Source organism: Anguilla rostrata, chromosome 13 (genome assembly GCF_018555375.3).
Source record: "Anguilla rostrata isolate EN2019 chromosome 13, ASM1855537v3, whole genome shotgun sequence".
Taxonomy (NCBI): Eukaryota; Metazoa; Chordata; class Actinopteri; order Anguilliformes; family Anguillidae; genus Anguilla; species Anguilla rostrata.
The window spans coordinates 17,689,965-17,713,737 of NC_057945.1; the positions used below are offsets into that span (position 1 = coordinate 17,689,965).

Consider the following 23,773-nt stretch of genomic DNA (forward strand, 5'->3'; position numbering starts at 1 on the left):
GCTGCATTTTTTTCCGATCGGCGGCTTAAAGTCAGGTTTGGAAATATTCGTGTAAAATCGCACGGGATCGTAGCGCCCGAAGCATAGGCTCTGCTTCTCGGGGCCGCTGTCTGTGAACACTCTAGCAGTGGTTTGATGGTCCTAGGCCCTATTGTCTGGGAGCTATTGAACATTGAAAGCGTTAGCCGGCTGCATTTTTTTCCGATCGGCGGCTTAAAGTCAGGGTTGGAAATATTCGTGTAAAATCGCGCGGGGTGGTAGCGCCCGAAGCATAGGCTCTGCTTATCGGGGCCGCTGTCTGTGAACACTCTAGCAGTGGTTTGATGATCCTAGGCCCTATTGTCTGGGAGCTATTGAACATTGAAAGCGTTAGCCGGCTGCATTTTTTTCCGGTCGGCGGCTTAAAGTCAGGGTTGGAAATATTCGTGTAAAATCGCGCGGGGTGGTAGCGCCCGAAACATTGGCTCTGCTTCTCGGGGCCGCTGTCTGTGAACACTCTAGCAGTGGTTTGATGGTCCTAGGCCCTATTGTCTGGGAGCTATTGAACTTTGAAAGCGTTAGCCGGGTGCATTTTTTCCGGTCGGCGGCTTAAAGTCAGGGTTGGAAATATTCGTGTAAAATCGCGCGGGGTGGTAGCGCCCGAAACATAGGCTCTGCTTCTGGGGCCGCTGTCTGTGAACACTCTAGCAGTGGTTTGATGGTCCTAGGCCCTATTGTCTGGGAGCTATTGAACTTTGAAAGCGTTAGCCGGCTGCATTTTTTTCCGATCGGCGGCTTAAAGTCAGGTTTGGAAATATTCGTGTAAAATCGCACGGGGTCGTAGCGCCCGAAGCATAGGCTCTGCTTCTCGGGGCCGCTGTCAGTGAACACTCTAGCTGTGGTTTGATGGTTCTAGGCCCTATTGTCTGGGAGCTATTGAACTTTGAAAGCGTTAGCCGGCTGCATTTTTTTCCGGTCGGCGGCTTAAAGTCAGGGTTGGAAATATTCGTGTAAAATCGCGCGTGTTGGTAGCGCCTGAAGCATAGGCTCTGCTTCTCGGGGCCGCTGTCTGTTAACACTCTAGCAGTGGTTTGATGGTCCTAGGCCCTATTGTCTGGGAGCTATTGAACTTTGAAAGCGTTAGCCGGCTCCATTTTTTTCCGATCGGCGGCTTAAAGTCACGGTTGGAAATATTTGTGTAAAATTGCGCGGGGTGGTAGCGCCCGAAGCATAGGCTCTGCTCCTCGGGGACGCTGTCTGTGAACAATCTAGCAGTGGTTTGATGGTTCTAGGCCCTATTGTCTAGGAGCTATTTAACTTTGAAAGCGTTAGCCGGCTGCATTTCTTTCTGATCTGCGGCTTAAAGTCACGGTTGGAAATATTTGTGTAAAATCGCGCGGGGTGGTAGCGCCCGAAGCATAAGCTCTGCTTCTTGGGGCCACTGTCTGTGAACACTCTAGCAGTGGTTTGATGGTCCTAGGCCCTATTGTCTGGGAGCTATTGAACTTTGAAAGATGACATGCTGGTGCTATGCCACATCATCTGACGGTATATTTCCATGATATTTATAGCTGGCTTGCTGACCATTGCAACACTTGTTGAGACTTCCCGCTCAATGCTGCTTAAAACCGAATGTCTGGCCGTTATTTTGTTTTTGTTTGCTTTTACATACAGACATTGTAATGGCAAAGCGGCGTACTCTGATGACTTCTAATCATGCTGCCAGTTTTTATTATACGCAGCAGTCAGCACCGCACAATGTTTGTTGGTAAGCAATGCACACCTTCTGTAGGAATTTCACGTTGCCATCTGAATAGGTGCATGCTATATGAGCAGATAAAAATAGAAGTGTATCCACCATAGATAACAAACACATGCCAGTCGTGTCATTTTATATTCTTCCAAATATATTTGCAAGACACGCTAAGGATAAATGCCTTAATGAAAGCATTCCAACAGTAAAACTTATACGGATGACATTTTGCATCAGTTATCCATGACTTTATAAAGTCAGCTGTGTTGCCAATGAATAATGCATTTTTTAGATGCTGAAACCAAGCAACTGCAGAATGCGAGAGTGGCTTTAGTTAATTACTTTATCACAAGGGAGGACTAAATACAAAGCACTCGACAGCGTACTCACGCACGCACACGCACACACACACACAAACTAATTATAGGCCTGGAAGTACACATTTATACTGCTTTTATTTATACTGTGGATTTTTTTATGGACATTCAGCCCACTCCTATGAGGGTATATCTTCTGAACACCAAGGAGCTGCAGGAACTTTACCTTCCCATTACCATCATGAAATTACAATCTGGCTGCACAAACTCTGGAAACCAATTTCTGACAGAGAAAATAAGGGCGCAAATGAGAAATTTAATTGGAAAGCAGCTCGGGCTCAGGGGTTCTGTTTTGGAGGGTCCTAGGTGAGCAGATTTGGTTCTTAACAGGATTCCATTCTCTGCTTTTATAGGGCAAGATTTAAGAGGCAAAGTAGCTCTGAATCTCAAAACTGTCATTAATTTTGTCCCTGACTGAAATATGGGAATCTATGAGTTGGAATTTATAGTGAATCAAGGGTTTAGGTCAACATGCACAGATTCCTACTTGCATGTATACATATGCATACTGTACGCACACGGGTACAAACAAGTTAGGAGTGGATTCAGCCTCTGAGCTGTTCAACATCGCAGTTCCCCTAGAGGGCACTCTAGCTGCACGATAATGTTAGCAGGATTTCTGAATGCTTATCAATTTAAGGCCGTAATTTCCGAACACTTTCATTTGAACATTAAAACCCAGCAGTGCTTCAGAAACTTTGTAGGCACCACTGTTTATTTTCTGCGAAATGGTGTGATTAGTGTAGCAGGCAAAATAAAAAGCCATAATTAACAACAGAAGAGTGGCTCGATTGATTACACATAAAAGTCAGAAAACCCCCCGCATGGTTTGTTTGGATTCGATGTTGGGGTTTTACCGCCCGTTTAGTCCCTGGGCTCTCTACTGCTGTTGTGATGGTCTCAGCGGGACAATGGGGCTTACAGGAGATAGTGAATGTGTAGTGAGAGGCTGATTTTGAATATCAATGAGTGGTTTCTTGACCCAGAAGGATACACCTAACAAACAGATGTATCCCTTTGCGTGAGTGTGTGTGTGTATGTATGCTTGAGTTAATTATGTTTATGTGTGTGTAGGAGTGTGCGCTGTCTTTACCTTTGGGTGTATGTCGGAATTGTGGCCCTGGATAAAAATGCAAGACTTTTTCTCCTCAATGACACTCTTCTCTATGTCAGCATGACGGTCTAGTGATTGGCATGAAAAGTTATGACATACTATTTTTTACAACATTTTGTTACAAATCTAGAAACCCAGTGGGACCACTGTACATTCACTAGCATCTAAGAAGACTGGTGAAATAATTATCTCATTATTTTTGGCGAATTTTAGTTTCATCTCCCATCTAGAGTACCATGAATGCTTAAATAACAGAACTGTTTTGTACACGTGGCCTAGCGAATAAAAGTCACCCTTGTTTAGATCCCTAAAGCACAAAGGGGACGTTGTTAAGTTTTTTAACCTCTGTACTGAACGACTATCTGTTAAGAGTCGTTTGTCCTTCTTCAAGCCTCAAAGTAATTATTGCCACACGTTTCAAACAGTTCCCTTCCCCTGATCTTGACTTTGGTTGTCCTTTAAGTTCTTGATGAGCTGATCGTGGTGCGGGCAGCTTAGAGCGGGGGCAAAGCAGTGAAGCTTTAAAACAGTCGGGGGTCTGTTGTTCTTGGCAGGTGGCCGATTGGAGGGATTTCAAAGTTTTGTTCCCCTTTCTTTTTTTTGTGAACGTTTTGAGCATCCCTTCGCATCAGATTTCTCCCGATGACAAGATTTTGCAAAATGACAGGAAAGTAAGACTTTGTGAATTCTAGTTATTGGAGTGATCATGCCTTATCAATGACTCATGAATCTGAACCAATCACAGTGCTTTTTAGTCAAGATCAACCAGCTACTTGACCCTGGGTAAAGCCACAAAAACTGGTCATAAATCCCAGCTTTACTTGCCAGTACACATCAGGGCCTGTTTCCCGTATCTCGCTCACGGAGATAACCTGATTACTGTAATTGACATTTTCGTATGAAGCCAGGATTTTCGGTTTCACAAAGCGAGTTTACAGTCTGCCCGCGCAGCAATGTCTAAAGACCAAACCTGCGAAAACTCACTTTTACGCTGAAGTTAGCTGGATAAAATTAACACAGCCTACTGTATATATGCCACAGGGTGAAAACGCACACACAGCAACAGCAGAAATTAACACACTATTTAAAAGAGGGTTTTTTCGATGGAGTCATTATTGTAACAAGAGCATTTAAAAGGGGGTGTGTTTTTAGAGAGTGACAACATCCTTTAAGACACTCAGAGGATTATCTTTATGAGTGCTACCAATTTAGTTGTGTGGGCATTATTTACCTGCAGAATTAATAGGAGTGCACATTGCCAACTCTGTGGAGTGAAGCAGAGCCCTAACTGCGTGTTGGGCTTCGCTTCCTAGCACAGTCTGGCGCATTTTTATATGCTGCTGCATTGCCAATGCTGAAAATGTCGTAATTAACTTTATTTGTACACTTTCAGAAAAAGGGTACCTAAAAGTGCCTAAAATGGTGCAAACAGTAGTCACTGGGATGGCACGGTATTGGACCCCATAGCCAGCAATACATAATTAATTTGCTCCTTTTCTGTTTGTAAAAGGTACTTATTTATACCCAAATAGAACAGAGTACTGTATTTTCAGGGTACATTTGGGAAATTCGTTCCTTTAAGAACAAAAACGTACCTCAACTTTAACTTAATTTCTCGGAGTGTACAGCACCTTTCACACAAAGTGCTTTACAATCGAGGACAATAAAAATCAGACAAAATAAAAGCAAACAATCAGGATACAAGATTAAACAACAAATACAGAAGTAAACAGGAGGAAATGAAAACAGTGCAGAGGCAGACATATTACAATGAGAAATATCAAGGTCACATAAATGAAAATATCAGCAGAGTATGTCGAGCAATCAGGAAAGTTTACCTTGCTTTCAGCAGGCACATATCAGTGTGTTCAGATTTCCTGGCCTTGCCAGGGTGCAAACTATGAAAGAAGGCTTCTGTGCAATTACTGGTAAATTTGCTCTCATTTGCAAGAGTGTTTGACAATGGTAATATTTGCATAATCACTAATAAATGTTTCATAATGTTTCAAAACCTCCTTCCTCAAGTAGCCCCCCAGCCAAATTGGTCCCTGCTAGGGTCCAGGTCCTGAAAAAAAAACTTACATGTTACATTGTCACATATTCAGGATGGTAAGCATGCCTTTTTGATAAGCAGTTATCTCACCCAAATGAGTGTCTCTCAGTTAGAGTGATCTGCTCGTTCACTCTCTGGTGGAGGCAGAGGAAGTAGGGTAGCAGCGACTGAATTAGCCTAGGGGAAATTCCAAAAGGGTTTTGTAGAGGTAATGCAGGATGTACTGCACCTACCACTGATACTGGTGTAGCTGCAGCCAGCCACTGGTTCAGAGCAAGTGATGCCAGGAATGCCCTCCACCAATGGCCTTTCGACATTGTGCTGTTGCATAAGCTCCTCAGCAGGGGTGAAGGCAGGGGTTGCTCGTCCCCCCAGACCTCCGCTGTTCTGGTTGGCTGCATCAGGATAGTTTTGGGAGGTTAACAGCTTACTTTACCCTGTTGAAAATGTAGAAGTCATTAACAATTATATAACTGAATGTTTTAGCTTATCGCCATTTTAAAATTTAGCAGAATTAAATCAGACATTCTTAAGTGAAAAAGTCTTCTTTATTACATTTTTCTGCATATTGAATTTTTCTGCAATTTTCTGCCAGGCTTCCTCTCTGATGTTCATCGCTCTGGGAATGTTTGATTTTCCGGTTAGGATTGCTTTCTTTTCGTCATAATACTCAATGATGAGTTCTTGCTCTTTAGAGGTTCAAAAGTATGCCCTCTAAATTGTTGCCATAATTTAGTGATCTACAACCCCGATATAACATAAAAGTTACATTATGAACAATCATAGTGTAATTGCAATGGAGACTGCCCTGAGTGTGGCACACACAAACCCAGCCCTGGTCAGATCTGCTAGATTGGTAGCAGGGGTCAGAAGGCACAGAGCCACAGAGAAAGTGGGCACTGTTCCAGAAGTTTCTCATCCCTGATTGCATTCAGACATGTCTGACATTGGCTTGACTCCAGAGCTGACATGTCAGCCATTAAGTTGCTGTTAAATTGTGAAGGTGACGGCACCCTTTTGAGTCAAAGATAAGTCACCTGGCTTACCCTGCTCCCTACCCAGAGCTCACTGAGCTACCATATCCCAACACCACCAAACCCACAGAAACCTCGTCAGGACTGCTGTAGTGCTGTCCACGCTACCCAACTTTGTTTAATTATGGTGGTGCTGGTCTTTGTGAAGTTGTATCGTACTGTATATAAAAAATATTTCATTTCTTTATGCTCCCTGTGCAATAAGTTGTGTTTTATACGTGTGCATTTCTTTCTGTTGCATTTACTTGATTCAGACATGTATTTCAAAAATAATAGTTGAATGGTGCAGTCTGTATATATATATATATTCTGGGATATTGAAGTATAGTAGAGACGAGCGATAGGCTTACTGATCTCCTCAAGGTCAGAGAGGGTGACCACAGAGGGACCTTCATCGATATGGACTTGCAGATTTAAGGAGCCGTCTATGTTGTCCCTATTGTAATCAGAGGAGACAGCATTATTTTAAATAACTTAATTGTTTCGTTTTTCCATTCGTCTGCCTTAAGTTATGACGGTTCAGATAACAATCGCAATCAATGCATTGTACATTGATCTCCATCCGTCTTCCCTTGGCGTGTTCTAACAGGTGGATATTTTCCACAGTAACTTGTAAAAAGTCAAAGTGCTGTTTTAGCCCAGCAATGTGGCCTATGTTCCGTTTATCTGTTAACCACAGAGAATACCCTTAACCACAATGATTTCCAGTTGTCATGCCTTCTGTGACCAATCTTTATTGCTACAGACCAGCAGAGGCTGAGCTGGAATTCAATGCCACAACTTTCCAGACCACAGTACAGATCTGGGATAAACAATAGGTATCACAAAATAGCTACTTCCAAAAAAACTAAATCTCTCATGTGGAAACACTGCAGTATTGGCTGCAGGCAACAGAAAGATGGTCTAGTTGGTCCATTAATACATGATCTGGAGTGACTGGCATCTCTGTGTGTTAAGGGCTTCAGACCCAGGCATATACAGCCAAGCCAGAAACTATAACCTGCAGCCCATTATGAAACTTGTTTACAATGTTCTTTAGAAAGTTGCTATGTAACCAGAGCATATTGTGTTAGTGTGTGTGTGTGTGTGTGTGTGAGAGTGAGAGAGAGATAGAAAGAGAGTGATAACAGCCTGGTAGAGAGAGCATCACAGTGTAAATGGACTTCCGTGTTTAGCACGTAGTGAGTGCAGACAGTGAGCGGGTGGGTAATGATTAATGAATGCAGCATTATTGGGTAGTAAAATGTTGGTGTTGCTTAGTGGGTCAAACAGGACAGATGAGGCCTGTCTAGTGGAGCCTTTTTTCATAAGGCCTTGAGGGTGGAGCTTAATAGGTGACTCATAATGAGTGTGGCCTGATGGTGTACCAGGCAGAAAATTATGGGCAGAGCTGAATGGATGGGTTCTTCTGTGGTGCTGGAACTGATGCCAAGGTTCATTGCATGAAAAGATTGTTTCTTTTACTTGTAATGCAACTTCCTGTGGACTTAAACAATACAGATATTTGAAGGAAGCTGTAATTAAACCCAAATAATAATTCCTGTGTGCATCGTCCAAAGTCAAATACTTTTCCCAGTCTATTCCCAAGATCCTGAACACAGCCCTAAGCTTGCATCAACCCTAACACTTACTGTTTCCCAACAAATTACAGCATGTATAAAATTCAGCAGCCTGGATCACCTCACCAGAATGCTCTAGGGAACACCTCACGCCTGTCCTTCAGAACCTCCACTGGTTACCCATCAAATGCAGAATCACCTTCAAAATCCTGATCATCATATACAAAGTCCCTCATGGCATGGCCCTTTCATACATTGCCTCTCCTTTGAAAGCCCACATCCCCTCCTACAGCCTCAGGTCCTCTGAAGCAAGCCCTCTGGCTGAAGGCCTTGGGGAAAAGGGCTGTTAGTGTAGCTGCCCCTGGCCTCTGGAACGCTCTCCCTATGGAGCTCAGAGATTCCCCCACACTGTCCTCCTTTAAATGCTCCCTTAAAGACCCACATCTTTGACAATTTTAATGTCTGATAGACCTTTATGTTATTTGTGTGTATTATTATTATTATTATTATTATTATTATTATTATTATTATTATTATTATCATTGTTGCTTTTCATATTTAAATATAACATATTATGAAAAAAAATAAATAAATAAATAATACCCTAAACCTAACCCCAAACCCTATTCCTACCCAAATCTCAGAAATGACATTATTCCACTTGGAAGCATGGGAAAAGTGAATCTCATCATTTTATGAAAAGAAATTTAAGGAATTATGCTGTTTTCCAGTGAAATTGATTTTTTCATCATAAATGTCTAAAAAGAAAAGAAAACACATATTTAGGATTGCTGCATTTCATATATCGTCTTTTGTATTTGGCTTTTTTTTTTACAGTAAAATTGATTTTCTATCATAAATGTCTTCAAACCTTTGGAGATTTAATCCTAGTAAGATATAACCTGATCATAGCCAAGTAATCCCAACAAGTAAAATACAATGAAAATGGTCCCGTCATGTTTCAGATTAAACTAAATATAAATCTTGAGAAAGCCTGGTTTTCTTGGTGCTACAGGATTAACTTTCATCAGTTGGCTAATGAGGCTCAGCACCTTCAGAAGCATTTTGGTGGGTAGCACACTAGCACTGATCCAAGCCCTGCTGCCCACAGATCTGTGCTTTATAATGTCCATTTCCTAATGTGACATGCACTTAACATCTTTGCCTGTAGGGAAGTAGTGAAGCTTCACAGCAGCAATCCTCTGTAATGTCTTCCAATTGATGAGAGAAGGTCTAGTGAAGGTTCAGACCAGTTTTCCCCCCAGAAAACATTGCGTGCGTGCGTGTGTGTGTGTGTAATATTACCATTACTTCAGTAATATTACTAGAATGGAGAGAGAGAGAGAGAGAGTGTGTCGTTCAAGGCCCTGTAGTGTATTCACTATGGTGGCATAACACTGTTGGATTTTCATTTACAGTACACATGCAGATCAGCTCAGAGCATTACCATTGAAGAGACAACTGCTGCAAAGTCATACGAATTTGGGAAACTAATGGCAGAGAGAGAATATACTCATTAAAAGTGTATGTAGGAGAAAGAAGGAATGAGAATGAATCATAAATACTGGATGCCAATGAAAGTAACAAGCAAAATAAAAAAATAAATCCCTCTGAGTAACCCAGATAGGATAGAAATTTCACAGACTACAGCCTGTATGCAGTTATTAAGACTATCTCTACCTCTGATTGGGAAATTTCATCTGTGGATTTGGTCTGCTCTTTCTGTTTTCTCCATTTTTGTCAGTTCAGTAACAGTCAAGAAGGTTGTTTTCCGAACCAGACTCATTACAGGGCTTGTGATGTATAATGTGTCTCCTCTGTATAATGTCTGCGTGTGTTAGAAGAAGGGCACATTGGATGCTGAATGGATAACGTTCCTGGCTATTGAGGAAAACGTATTTTGCCTGTTCTTCATTTTATGTACAGGAGGGGGCAGTACTGCCTTCATTAAAGTTGGCTCTACTTACTCCTCTGGTTTAATCAAATGTCTTTATCGGTTGACTATGCATGGGGTGACCAGGTTCTAGGGAAAAAGACAGGGTACAGACTTTGAACAGATTTAGAGGCCCTTCATCCCCATCTCTTTGTTGCCCTTCTCTTCACCTCCCATTTGTTCTCACTTTCATCCCTTGTTCATTTTTCCATCTCTTTTCCCTTCTCATCCAAACTGCCCTCTCTTTCACTTTTTTGGTTCTCCCTCTTGCCTCGCCTCTCTCTTTTTTCCCCTCCCCCTCTTTCTCACGGTTTCCTTGCCCCTTTACCCTTTCTGACTCTCCCCCCTTATTTTTCAAACTTGTGTTCCTTTTCTCAGCTACTCTCAAGGCAGGACACAGTCTGCCTAACAGCCAAACTGATCTGGCAGCAGACCCCATCCTGCTCCATTCGGGGGGAGGACACCAGCCTCCATAGCAATCTCTACATTCCGTCCTGAGTAAGGTGCGTCATAGGGAGCACATCACCGTGGGATTGTTTGGCTAAGCCCCGTACAACTCTCTGTAAATGATTCGAAAGAAATGTTTGGAATCAGATGAAATGCAGCCACACAAATTGTATATTTTTTATAGAAGTGGAGCCAGATGTGCCTTAGTTGAATTCGTCATTGTGAAGAGCTCTTGGACCGCTGGTACAGGACTCGATTGGAGACCATTACATCAATGTTTATTCTAATATCATGATTGTACTCTTAATGTCTAAAGCAGTTGGAAAGAAATATTTCAGGGCCAAAACCATCCCACAAGAGAACTACTGGAACAATCTGCGAAATGCCTTTGTCAACCCCTGAGTTGTATTTTTGAATGTATTTGTGTGCTAAACATATACTCTTATCCAGATCAGCTCACACATTCACAGCTATGCATACACACAGTATTTATATATGTGCCTCATACGAGTAAGCGTACCAGAATCAGTCACAAAGACAGGACTGCACACCAATGACGCACTAGCGATTTGAAGCTACTGATTACAATCCTGACTCATTCATCTTTGTATCTTACTGCTGTCTTTCATGCAGAAACTCCTCACTGTGAATTGAACAAAAATACCTTTCTTTTCAAAACAATTCAACGTGTATCGGCATGAAAATAGCAACTTTAGGAATATATTAAGTGAATGTAACTGCAAATGCCATTTTGAGGTTATATTGTAGTGCATCACACATTAACATTAAGGTGAATAACCTTCCTAATGCAGCATATGCACAGATTTAGAAAAGACAAAATATTTCAACACATTGAAAAAAGTTAGAAAAAAAAATCTTTATGTAATTTATTTTCCTGTATTTCATCTTACAACTTCATTTTTGGCATGTATGAACATTAAGAAAAATCTTAATTTTAAAAGCATGTCTGGCGTTGCCCTCTAAACCCACTTATTTTACATTGAATTGCTTCTGTAATGGATTTATTGCAGTGGTAAATAGCTAATACCCCTGCCAATTCAGCCTGTACAACAGCAATGGTGCTCCACAGCCCTGGCTCTTTGCCTCTTATAAGCTTTTAATGTTAGGAGTGTGTTTTTGGTGACAAGCAAATAACAATCTGTCTTATGCTGAGTGGATGTTGGTAGTTTAGAGGAAGGATAGCAAAAACTGCATTAGCACTATGCAATGAGACAATACATTTTTAAAACCTTCAGCTCTCCACCCAATTTAGCTGCTCTGTGTGTACAACAAAAAACCTAATTTATTTAAATTTGAATTAATAATATTTTTTTCTGTGCTGGCAACCCAAAGACAAAAAAACTGTACAACTAATGATTGGAAAATGATAGAGATGATTTGTTGGTAAAGCAATTACACAATATCGCCCTGGTACATGATTTTACACATCTGGATTTTTACACTTTTGAGTTGCTCATGCTATTTACAGTGCAACTTTCCTTTGGTTATTATAATTAAACAATATACCTCTCCTATTTACAGTTTATACTGTGCGTATGTGTGTGTGTGTGTGTGTTACACTGAAATTCAAAGCAGTTTTGTAAGTTACTCTGGGTAAGAGTATCTGCCAAATGTAAATGGCTTTCCTCAAGTTGTTTATTGGGATTACAGTGCCCTCTATTGGTCATTCCACCTTTGCTTACTCTTGACTCAACAGTAGTAGGCAGTATAATACAGTATGAGGATGAAATGCACTGGTAAAAAAAAACAAAATTGACATTTGTTTAGTTTCTCATTAATTCACTGCAACAGGAGGAACTGTAGTCAGAATAACATCAGATGGTCCTAAGCTGAAAATCATCCAATTAATACTGATGAAATTTCTACTTTAAGCCAGGCCTTAAAAGTGTGGTTAGGCTGAAATAAAAAGGGCAGGGACACCATCAATTTGCCCCCTATTCTAAGCAGGAATAACCTGAAAAAGCAACAATGCCGGCAACTCTTTCTGTTTCAGCTTCTGTAGTTGTAAGCTCCATTTCAAAGGCCTTACATGAAATTGAATAATTTTTACAGTGTGCGTGTGTGTGTGTGTACACATGTGTGCGTGCCTGCTGGGTGTGGGAGTTAAAACAGAAAATAGAACAGAAAAAACACAGTGCAATGTAATACTCTTCACTACATGGCCCAGACAAGCTTTTGACCAGGTTGACCGCTAAATAAGTCTTTATTTCATAAGGTGCCATATATGATCAGGTTTTCACAAATCGCTTTAAAGTGGACATTTTTAAAGGGTGTAAAAAGCCCAGACAGTGAAGAAGCCCTTTTAAAGGTGATCTTTGTCTTTGTCAGGTTAGGTTTTACCTGAAAAAGACCTGTCTGGTTGAAATGTTCTCTGTGCTGCACAGTGAAACAGTTGCACTGGCTGCATTATACTGCCAGCAAGACTTTTTAAAGTCTACCTGGTACCGGTGTGGACTCTGGGAATACATGCATTACATTCTTATGATATACATTTTGAAATGTACATGGCAGTGAGTCTCAGAGGCCAAATCTCATGTGGTGACACGATTCTGTGCGCTTACAGCGCTGATGTTTTTCTGTCTTCGTTTTTGGCAACATACGGCAAGGGATGTCCCTCTGTGTGCCAGCTTCCAGGTCCCCTGGCCGCAGTTTCCCAGCATATTGATTTCAGTAACGAGCTGTCTGATGTCTGTCTGCCGCATGCCCTTACAGGGGTCTTCACTCCCGTAGTGTGAGTCTAAGCCTAAAAAATAAAGCACAGACGTGATGGTGCATTTACTGTATGGACAGAGGCTAACAGAGGAAACAACTGTTCGGCATTGAAATGTGAAGTACCTCTGCACAATAAACAGGCATTTACACAAAAACCCAGGACATGGCCGGGAAAGTGGGTGTCTACAAAGCTGTTTTCATGAGGGCCACAGAGGCCACACCTTCATTATTTGAGAGTGTAGAATTTTCTAGCTGATTTCTGTAAAAAATCCCCTTTGGCTCAGAAGCCTCATGCTTCCGAGTGCTCCTCGCACAAGTGCAGCGTCACAGCACCATGGGTAACTAGCAAGAGAAATCTGCAAAAGAATCGGTTGAAGACCACAGCCATAGGGCATGGAATTACAACAGATATACTACACGGACAAGTGGGAAAGGTGAGGGTACACAGACCTACAGGGAAAGAAAACTGAGTTCTCCTTGGGGAACTTAAGGGAGGGAGAGAGAAAGAGAAAAAGAGGGATATTACCGAGAGTGAGCTTCAGTGAACTGTCATACTTGCTTCAAAATGGGTTTGATCATTGCCTCTTTTTCCTCCTCTATCTTAGCCTCTATCTCCTTCTTTATTTCTTTCTTTCTCTCCCTCTCTCACTCACCTGATCAGTGGTACTGTGGGAGTACAGTGGGATTCAGCCAACTGTGGGGCACAGCAATCCTTTTAATCTGGTGCAGGAACGCTGAATTACATCTCTGTGCAGATGTGATGCAGGTCATGTTGAGCTGAAATATCAATCACATTCAGTTTAGAAGTGATTGCATAAACATAAAGCATATGTATAGTGTGGTGATGCGACTGCAAAATGTATTTTCTCAGCATGCATAGTGTCACTGTCATTACTTTCTTTATTGTGCTCTCACACACATACTAGGCAAAATTATAAAGTGACTCAGGTATTGTAAAACATTTGATTTAGAGGTGATGTAGGGGTCCGAGATTCAAATCCACAGTAAATAGATTGATGAAGTCCATAGATTCATGAATTTATCCATACTCAATATATACATTGGATTAAATGCGTGTCAGCTGGTTCAGTGGAAGGTACCGTCGTTACAGCACTGTGAATATTTGGAATAATGCTGAAATTAGTAAATATTTCCTGACTTAGAAAGATATCTGTCAGTTGGAGAAGTCTTTGATGAATAAACATTAGGAAGTTTTCAGCCGCAGATTCTCAAACCATTGATTCTCATTCACAGACTCTAAGGACCGTTAAAGTTATGATACTGAATATGATCACAGCGGAAAGAGCTCAGACAGAACGTCTCAAACCCTGGAATGCCTGTGAAGGAGAAACAAAACAGCATTACAGAGAGTAAGGGCACGAAAGAGGCATTTTCTAGCTTTTTAATTGCACCCCACATTGTTAGGGGATAAAGAAATAATTAAGATGCCCATTAACAGTGAGGTAAATGTATTTTGAGGCCCAAACAAAGCTTCTCTCTTTTTGGCTCTCTTTGTAGCTATGTAAAATTTGCAATTACTTGTGCTGGTTTACACTTTAAATCTTCCTCAGGCCCCCAGAGTACTCCTACTGATTTCAGTGCAGAGAAATCAGTGGGAGTGGGAATTCTGGGACAGACATTTTAGGGGTGTCCATCCCACACAAAGGTTCTTCTACGTAGGATGACTCTTGAGAACAAGGAAATAAATTCCTTGTTAGTTTGCACTATTCTCTTCCAGCTGAACTGTGTGGTTAATGTCAGAGCATGTTCCAGGAGCAGATGAAGTTCACCCAGTTTGTACAAATTCAAACGTGCCATCCATGAACCGAGAGCCTTTCTGACACTTAGGAAATTACAGAGCATGTGTCTATAACTGAATACGGTAAATGCAACGATGTGTAAATCGACATTTAGCATGGTGCCCAACTGAGGAAGTTGTAAAGTAGCAGAAAAATAATTTCAGCAGAATGGTTTTGGCGGTCATTATAGCCTCATAAGGACCAGTCGTGGAGGCACAGTACCTCTTTTTTTTCTTACAGTTATCAATTATTTTGCTGAAGAGACACAGAAGCTGCTGGAAGGTTAAGCCATAAGATAAACTTTTGAGCTACTTCAGTGGTGACTTGTGTATTGGAGTTTGCATTGAGCCTATTTACAAATTCTAGAAGGGACTTGTCATGACTAGAAGAGAATACCGTGCAGCAAATGTGCTTGTTCATCTTCCACTCATTTTGTTCATGTGAGTTTCCCATCTCAAAAAAAGAAAAGAAAAAGAAAAGTGCACTTGAAATTTACAGCACTGGATAACAGCCTAACAGCTGGAATGACACAGCTAGTGAAGGGAAATCTCAGGTTGACCAGAGGCAGCTCTTTTGAGTAAGGGGAATAACAGTTGTCCTGTCAAATGATATCTTCCCTCTCTGTATAATGTTATGACTAATTAATGATTCATCCTGCAGGATTCACTACTAAATAACTACAGATGGCAACTGCACAGTCAGGGACATCATGGTACACGGCAGCAGTAGAAACACACACCTCAGTCAGATATGCTTCAGCCCTGCTGAGGGGCTTTCAAGCAAATGACCCTCGTGTTTGCTAATATCACAATCCAAATGCAATAAATGATGGATAAACCAACTCTAGCACATATACACGAATCCTCCCATCAACGCTTCCATTTGACAAGATCCCCCCCCCCCCCCCCAATACCATTATAGTACTGTAAAGTTTGAATGCCAACCTTACTGAGCAGACACATTCTGCAGCCTCCATTTTCAATGGTCCATTAAACGGAGTAATAGTGGTTGGGTTATTGATGAGAAAACCTTGGCCAGGCACTCATTGACTCTACAAGGTCTGAATTCATTATCCTTATTCATTAGTGCTGTCGAGATTACACGTACGGAGATTGCATACCCCCTCACTCCTCAAGGCATCACCACACTGTTTACCTACATTTCCCGTGGCAAAAAAGGCTGGGGGGGAATTGAGTCGGGAGAATTGGCTGCCCGAATGGCAATATCGCTGTACCCTTGACTAACCTAAATTGTTTCAGGGAAATATCTGGTGTGAATGGATGTTATGCTAAAAATAGCACAAGAAATGTAAATTGCCCTGGATAAGGGCTTCTGCTACGTAAATAAATCACAGAACAGTAAATCAATAATGAAAATTACCTATGTGTTGAAAAACTGAAGGACAGCCTTATTTGTGTCCTGACCAGTACAGGCTTCCATTCCTGCCCTGCACAAAACCCTTAACTAAAAGGATATTTGGCATTAGCCACACACTGACACTGTAGGGGTAAAACTATAGGACCCAGACCACCGCTGACTAACAGCACAATTCTCTGATTAAATAATTAGTTGAAGATGAAAGCAATAGAAAAGTCAGTAAAACACTAATAGGCAGGGAGACCAAGTTACCAAGAAGGACTGATTCATGACAACCTGGGTTCAAGTATAACATCTTCCCTGTGACCCGTTTTTCCTCCATATCCCTCTGACAGATTTTCTGCAAGACGGGGTCATTAGGCTCCTGACATGCTGTGTAATTAGGCAATGGGTTCTTACCGCGGAGTTTTTGGACACGATCACGGTCTCAAAGGAAAGTAGTAAGCATTGAAAGCAGCTCTAGCCCCCAGGGCAAGAAAGCTCATTAACTCTTTTGTATTGTCAAAGGGGCCAGTGTTGTGCTAGTTAATGGAACCTGGCTTGTAACCCAGATGTCACAGGTCTGGTTCCCTGCTGGGGTCACTGCAGTCATACCCTTGAGCAAGGTATTTAACTTTAACTGCTTTTGAGAAATATCCAGTCGTATACATTGATAATGTATAAAACTAAGCAGTGTAGGTTGTTGGATGAAGGTGGCTGGCGGGCAAATAAATAGCCAGCTATCACAACACAAACAAAACATTTGCAAAAACAACAGTAAAGGCAGCATTCTTCTTTAAGGACATTAAGAGATAAGGGTCATTTTACAAACATACTGCATGTTCCAGTTTTTGTCCAAAGGCTTTACTCTCTAAATTGTCAGACTAACAGCAGTCCACATCATGACAACCAAACCACTAAAAAATGTAAATTTCCATTGGAATTTCTGTGGGAGGGGTTGTCAACATCAAGAGTATAACTATAAAATGTTAATTGGGCAAACAGCAAATCAGGACATGTTTGGAAAAAGAGAAGATATTTTGATTGTAAATTTGAAAAGCAATTTTCTGAAATGTTACCATGCATGATTGTGAGAAAATAAATCCTTTATTTTTTCTCAACAAGTATGATGTCCAGAAATATTTTTCACTTTCATTCCAAATGGGTGCATAATGTATGGCTATTGACAAAAATGAAGTAATGGCTAAAAATAACAAATTTAAAATAAGGCAAAAAGTTTCACTCAACACGTGTGGCGACAGCATAACATTAATCTGTTTAATTCATAAATGTTTGTTTTCTTATTAAAGACGTTCTTCCATGGCCCCTTTTTGAAGATAACCCTAGCAGTGAGTCAAAGTTCACAATAGCATTGTTTTAAGTGCTACTTTGAAAATGTATTAAAGTAAGCTACCTACCTACTCTACAAAAACAAAGCTCACAAACTATGAGCTACATAACAAAAGTAAATTTCACTGAAGCTATTTCATGCTAAATGTTATAGAATGCAACTGAGGTCAGGTTTTGAAGAACAAAAAATGACAATAACAACCAGTAGTCAGTATCAGTAGGCAAACATATTCAGTAAAATAGCTTATTTAGCAGCTTTACTACTGAAATACTATTTGGAAGTAGTAATGTTACTGTCATGCTACTGGGGAATGTGTTAAAGCTAGTAGCTTTGCTACTTGTAGCAACGCTACTGCCGAACACTGTTTGTTTAAAAATATGTCACTTCACTAGCCAGAGGGCTAGTGCTCTGAAAACGTCACAAAATTTATTTTGTGGTTGAGCCTCCGTATAAATATTTAAATACTTGTAGAGTTTGCGGTGGGTGAAGGAGCATGCTTTACTGATTTAGATTTTGTCCAATGCTTTATCAGAAGAATAAAAGAGCGAGCAACAAATTAAGCCAAATAAAAGTGTTTTTTTCTTCCTCTTATTTTCTCTTTAAAGAGCATGTTCCCTTGCTGAAGTTAGGAGACCATTAAGCAACTGTCTGCCTAATGTTGCTCCTCCAAATTGACGCTGTGTGCTGCCGTTCTCATCCTGTTAAGCAAAATCTGTCTGTAAGTGTACCGCGTTTGAGTGCAAACTGAACTATAATTGGCCCATAGGACTCTCCCTGCACAACTGGAAGCCCCAAAAACTTCAGCAAAGTTATAGGAACCAACCACAACAGTGAAACCCCAGACCAGCCAAATACTTGTGTTTATCTATTCACTGTCATTATCCCAGCAGTGTTGTTGTTATGGAAATAATATATTTGGTCAACTGTATGTGAGACACCCAAATCTGCTGTTTATTTGGATATGTGATTATGCTTAAGTGGGTCCTGATGGGAGAGTATGGAATGCCTTCTGTGCTGAGTCTTGAGAGGACTTTTTTTCAGCCTGTTCTGGAGCCTGTTTCTCAGATATATGGGTGTTAGGGTACCTATTGTGGATCTGAATCTTAAGACTCATGATCACTACATTAACTACATCCCACAAAATGTGAGGTCATCCACTGTTCTTGGCTATCAGATCAGTGAGTACTATATTAAATTTTCCTTCAGTTGTTTTGAAAATTAGAAATCTAAAAGTAATTACATTGGAATGTAATGCATGAAAAAAGAACACTGAAGGGTGAATATGAATCATAGTTCATTCTGAATGAGCACAGCAAGGATCAGTGGTTCCGACTGTGGTTACCTATTTATCTAACTTATTCCCTTTCTTGTTGAAAATGTTGAGAAGATTATTGTTACTTTAACAGAAAATTACGATGCTGTTTTGTAGAGGATAATGGAAGACTAAGGCTCTTATTTGTTTTCTGTGTGCTGGTGTTTGTATTGCTAAGTGTCAGCACAGTGGAAAACTGTTTGTCTGGTGCAAGGTCATGCCGTCCCATGGTAACATGCGCATGGGCGTGTCTGATCATGTACATGTGAGTTGTGCTCTTAAGTGCTCTTTAAAGACAACAGGATATACCATTGCTTGAATATTTCAGTGTTATCCATTTAGGGTAATATAGGTCTTTATCTACCATGTTTAAACTGCGGTCAGGGAAGAGGTAATGTGACGCATACCATGGGTTTATTCCAATCACTTATTTTCGCTCCTTGCATTTCTTTCTCTCGTCCTTTCCTAGCTCCTTAGCTCCACCCAACGGAGGATGTGAGGAAGAGATGCAAAAGATGAGATGTCACGACGGAGGAATTGTGGCAACACGTATTAGGCAAATCGGATGTCCTTGCTCAGTCATGCATTAGTCTGAAGCAACGTCAATAACAGATGTGGCTGATGTGGAGCGGTGGATCGTTTATACATCATGTATTCCGAAAAAGACTTCTGCTAAGGCTGCGCTTGTGTATCCTCACTTGAAGCATCCCCCAGGAACCTCCTCTCTCCTCAAAGGAATGTTTAATGGATGAATGTTCTGAAAGATGGCGGACCTCAATCGATTACTGGGTCACACAAGGAGGCAAGGACGGGTAAAATAAGTAGTTGGAATGAACCCACTGAATCCCCCCCACCAATTCTTTCATTTTTTACAAATAAGCCAATAAGCCCAAGCGTGACTTGAAGAGGCTCCAGCCTGTTTGCGAGGTCCTTTGATGACCGCTCCTGTGGAACGGACTCCCTGCTGTATGACCCGTGGCCCCGCTGCACTCTGGACATAGAGATGTGGCGCCAGCGGGAGCCTCAGTTTTGACTCTCCCCAATCACAGCTGAATCCGTGGGGCCTCGTCGCGAGGCAGCGGCGAGTGGCTCCTCACCCGGGCTACGCAAAAGTGCTGAGATCAGTCCGGCCTCCCAGGCAGACGCGGGCTCTCTCAGATCAAATGGCGAAACACAGGTGAGAGCCAGACTAAAAGGGTTTCAGCCAGGAAAGAGGGGGATAAAATCAATTTGCGGCATCTGGAGGCTGATGTGTGGAAGTGGATTTTCGGCGATAATGCGGTTATGGTAACTTACGCTGCCGTGGGCGGGCAGTGCCAAATTACCGCGGCGAACCCAGAGGAGGGATTTTATGAAGTGATCACGCAATTACCTTAATGACCGAGGGACATCCAAGTTGGAATCAATATTCCCACATTTGATTAAGCCCTGTGACTCGATAGCCTGGAACTGCTATGGTTGTTGTGGGCGATGGATAATGTGGGCCTCCTTCAGAACGTAATCATGTCAGCAGAACAGGAGCATTAGTGGCTCACAGCAGGCTTTTCCCCTTTTCTGTCTCAGGAGACTTATTTCTGGTGACTTGAAAAGTGTAACATAAACTAAAAAAATGTACCTTTTCTTTCTCTTGCGTACCTGCTGTAGTGGTTAACACAACCTGTGATGTAATGGTTAACACAACCTGTGTCTTCCATGCACGGCATACCTTGCCTGTTTAACACCCAAAGCAATACAAACTACGTCCAGCTCTGGCTTCAAATTAAATGGGCATGAGTTAATTAGTGCTATAGAGCTCAAGGTGATCAGGGTCATCTGTCATGTCGTCTTACCATTGATCTCACTGTAACTTTGTCTGTATACAATGCATATGTGAGTGCATATTCATGCTTGCGTGTGTGTGTGTGTGTATGTGTGTGCTCATGTATTGACGAGAGCTGGAAACACAGAATGTGGATTTATAGAGTGGCGCACTGGAAGCTCAAAAAGTTGCGGTTTAAGACAGATGTAGCATTAGGCTGAGCGACTTAAACGGCCCTCTAAGGAGTGGGTTGCGATTAGAAGCTTAACGCAGTGTTGGCCTTCTCTAGCCCTGCTCTGGGCCTGTCTGCCACAGCCAGTGGAGCTGAAGGCTGTCTAACACCCAGTGGCCATAGATCATCTCTCCGTCTCTGTGCCTGACAATCTGACTTGGCTGCCTGGTACTGTAACTGTGAGAAGAGCATATTGGGAGTTCTCAGAATGCATGCTTCCAGTTAACCTCTTACATTTATTATTATTATTATTATTATTATTATTACTATTATTATTATTAAAGTGCTTGTTAAGAGCAGCCATTGGGTTTTTCAATGTGAAAAACTTTCCTCATCCATGTGGTTGCAAGCTCTTCTGAAGCAAAGCAAAGGTCAGGCAGTTCTCATATGTCATATCTGTAATGTGAACATATCCCCCACACTCCATATCCACTCTTCCTACAATAACTGAAAACATTCAGCATGCTGTCTATTCCATAAGCACTCTAAGTACACTATGTATGACCCATGCTGTGAAAAACACCTATCCACACCTATGAAACTTCCACAATATCTAAGAGCTCCATAGCTCAACTACCATACTCTTTGTACTCTTCTCATCCATAGAGCTTTACTGTAAGGGTGTATAGTGAGCTCCATAACAATTGGGACAAACATATTTTTTTTTATTTGGCTCTGTGCTGCACAATTTTAGATTTGTAATCAAACAATTCACAATCAGCTTTTATTAAATTGTATGTTTATACATTTTGGTTTCACCATGTAGAAATGACAGCACTTTTTAATGCATAGCCTCCTCTATTTGTCTTTGTCCCAGACAGTATGGAGCTCACTGTATATTTGAACAACAGGGAACAATCCGCAGAACACAGTGGATTTTGTTCCATTTCTGAAGCATTAGATGAAATACAATGTTCATGCTCAAGAGTGGTTCATACAGCATTGTGATTTCTTCATGTTTTCTTTGCAATGCTGCATGACTGTTGTAGTCTGTATTTCCCGGTCACTTGTCTCCCCAGTACTGTCTCTGTGTCTGTGTTCCCTGAGCTGCTTCACTCCCCTGTACTTGTGTGATTTCACTATTCGGGTGGTTCCGGGTTTTCGTGGTTTCCCCCCTTCTTTCCAGTCTCGCTTTACTTTCTTCCTGCTTATTTCTAGTTTTACTAATTTCTACTAATCCCTACTAACTTATAGATTGTAAAGTACTAACCTCACTAATATACTAACATGTGAATATTACTAATGGACTAACACACACTAGTTTTGGGTTTTTGATAGTTTAGATCACTATACTAATACATTAACCAGTCTCCCCTTTTCCATGCTGCGCTGTAGCTCCGCCCCTTTTCTTTCTAGCCTGCTCTAACGCTGAGTTCTGCAATTGCCTGCACCTGTCTCTTGCTCTGACTGCACCTCTCTCTCTCTGCATGTGTTTTACCTGCTTCACCCAGGCCGTCTATTATCATTGTTGTCTATGTGATTCCAGTCCGCGTTTTGCCGGTCCCCTGTCATTTTATTAGTTATCCTAATGTTCTTCACCTGGATGTTGTTTGTTACTCCGCCCTCACTCACTTAACCCCTCCTTGATTGTTACCTTCCCCAGTGTATAAATGTCAGTCTTTTCCACCAGCTCACGGTCAGAACGTTGATCGAATTCATTGTGCCGATTGTTAGTAAGCCTTTGTCTATCGAGATTCCTGCGACACCCCTTTGCCCGACTTCGAGTTTGCCTGCCCCTTTTGGTTTTGTTTGCTTCTGGTTTGACCTTTGCTTTGCCTTGACTTCTCTTTTGCCTGTCCCTTTGTACCTTCGCCATTCTGATCTCCTGGTTTTTGATTTTTTGCCTGTCTTTTCACTATTCTTTTGGAAACTCGATTCGGCACCGTCCTCTCTCTGACTACCTGGCTTCGAACCTCGGACTGATTAAAGACAACGTTTTTTGGATTTCCCTGGTCTGCGTGTGGGTCCTTACACAGAACATCACAATGACAAGCTGAGTTATTGGCCTCGACTTCAGCATGGTCTTTCAGTTTATGTTTTGGTGAACACTCCTAAAGCCTGGTTGACATAAACAGCCCATTTGTCTTGTTGCAGTCCACACGATTAGGCATAATCTGTTTTCCTGCTCCAAGGTCAGCAGCAAATGCTTCGATATGAATGGGACACATGCTCCCTACTGAACAGATCTGTGTGATGTACGCTCTGTGTTTATCTGTAAGAGCACCAAATGAAACACAGGCAGTGATTACAGTGGTGTCAAGAGATTCAAGGAGGACCACGTTTGCTCAAAGTGTGCGTGCGTGCGTGCATGCGTGTGCATTTATGAGTCTCTGTGTAAGTGTATATACTTGTGTGTGCACATGTATGTATTTCTGTATGTGTGTGCTCAAATATACTCACCAGCCACGTTATTAGGTACACCTATCCAGTTCCAGGTAGGACCCCCTGTTGCCTCCAGAACAGCCTGAATTGTTTATCCAATCTTCAGTCGTCCAGTTTTGGTGGTGACATGCCCACTGTAACCTTATCTTCCTGTTCTTTGCTGACAGGAGTGAAACCCAGCGTGGTTTTCCGCTGCTGTAGCCCATCCACATCAAGGGTTAAAGTGTTGTTTGTTCAGAGATGACCTGCATACCACTGTTGTAAACAGCTGTTATTTGTTTATCACACCATTCTCTGTAAACTCTAAAAAATCCCAGGAGGGCAGCTGAGATGCTGGAACCACCACGCCTAACACCAACAATCATACCACAGTCAAAGTCACTTGGATCACGCATCTTGCCCATTATGTTTGGTCAAACAAAAAACTAAACCTCTTCACCATGTCTGCATGCTTTATATGCCACATGCTTTGCTATTTTAAGGAGCAGACTATTTGGGTTTAACGAGGAGATGTACCTAATAAAGTGGCCGGTGAGAGTATTTTTGGTATTTCTATTCATT

The 23,773-nt window shown here is 41.6% G+C and overlaps 2 long non-coding RNA genes across 2 annotated transcripts; one reads left to right on the forward strand and one right to left on the reverse strand.

Moving 5' to 3' along the window:
• The first annotated feature begins 10,183 nt into the window (after nucleotides 1-10,183).
• LOC135238252 (uncharacterized) lies at nucleotides 10,184-20,591 on the forward strand. Its single transcript, XR_010325068.1, has 2 exons — nucleotides 10,184-10,305; nucleotides 19,270-20,591. It is a non-coding gene; the product is annotated as an uncharacterized LOC135238252 (long non-coding RNA).
• LOC135238251 (uncharacterized) lies at nucleotides 12,274-23,372 on the reverse strand. The gene is made up of 3 exons (XR_010325067.1): nucleotides 23,231-23,372; nucleotides 13,636-13,759; nucleotides 12,274-13,013 (listed from the first exon to the last, which is right to left on the reverse strand). It is a non-coding gene; the product is annotated as an uncharacterized LOC135238251 (long non-coding RNA).
• Between the last annotated feature and the right edge of the window lie 401 nt (nucleotides 23,373-23,773).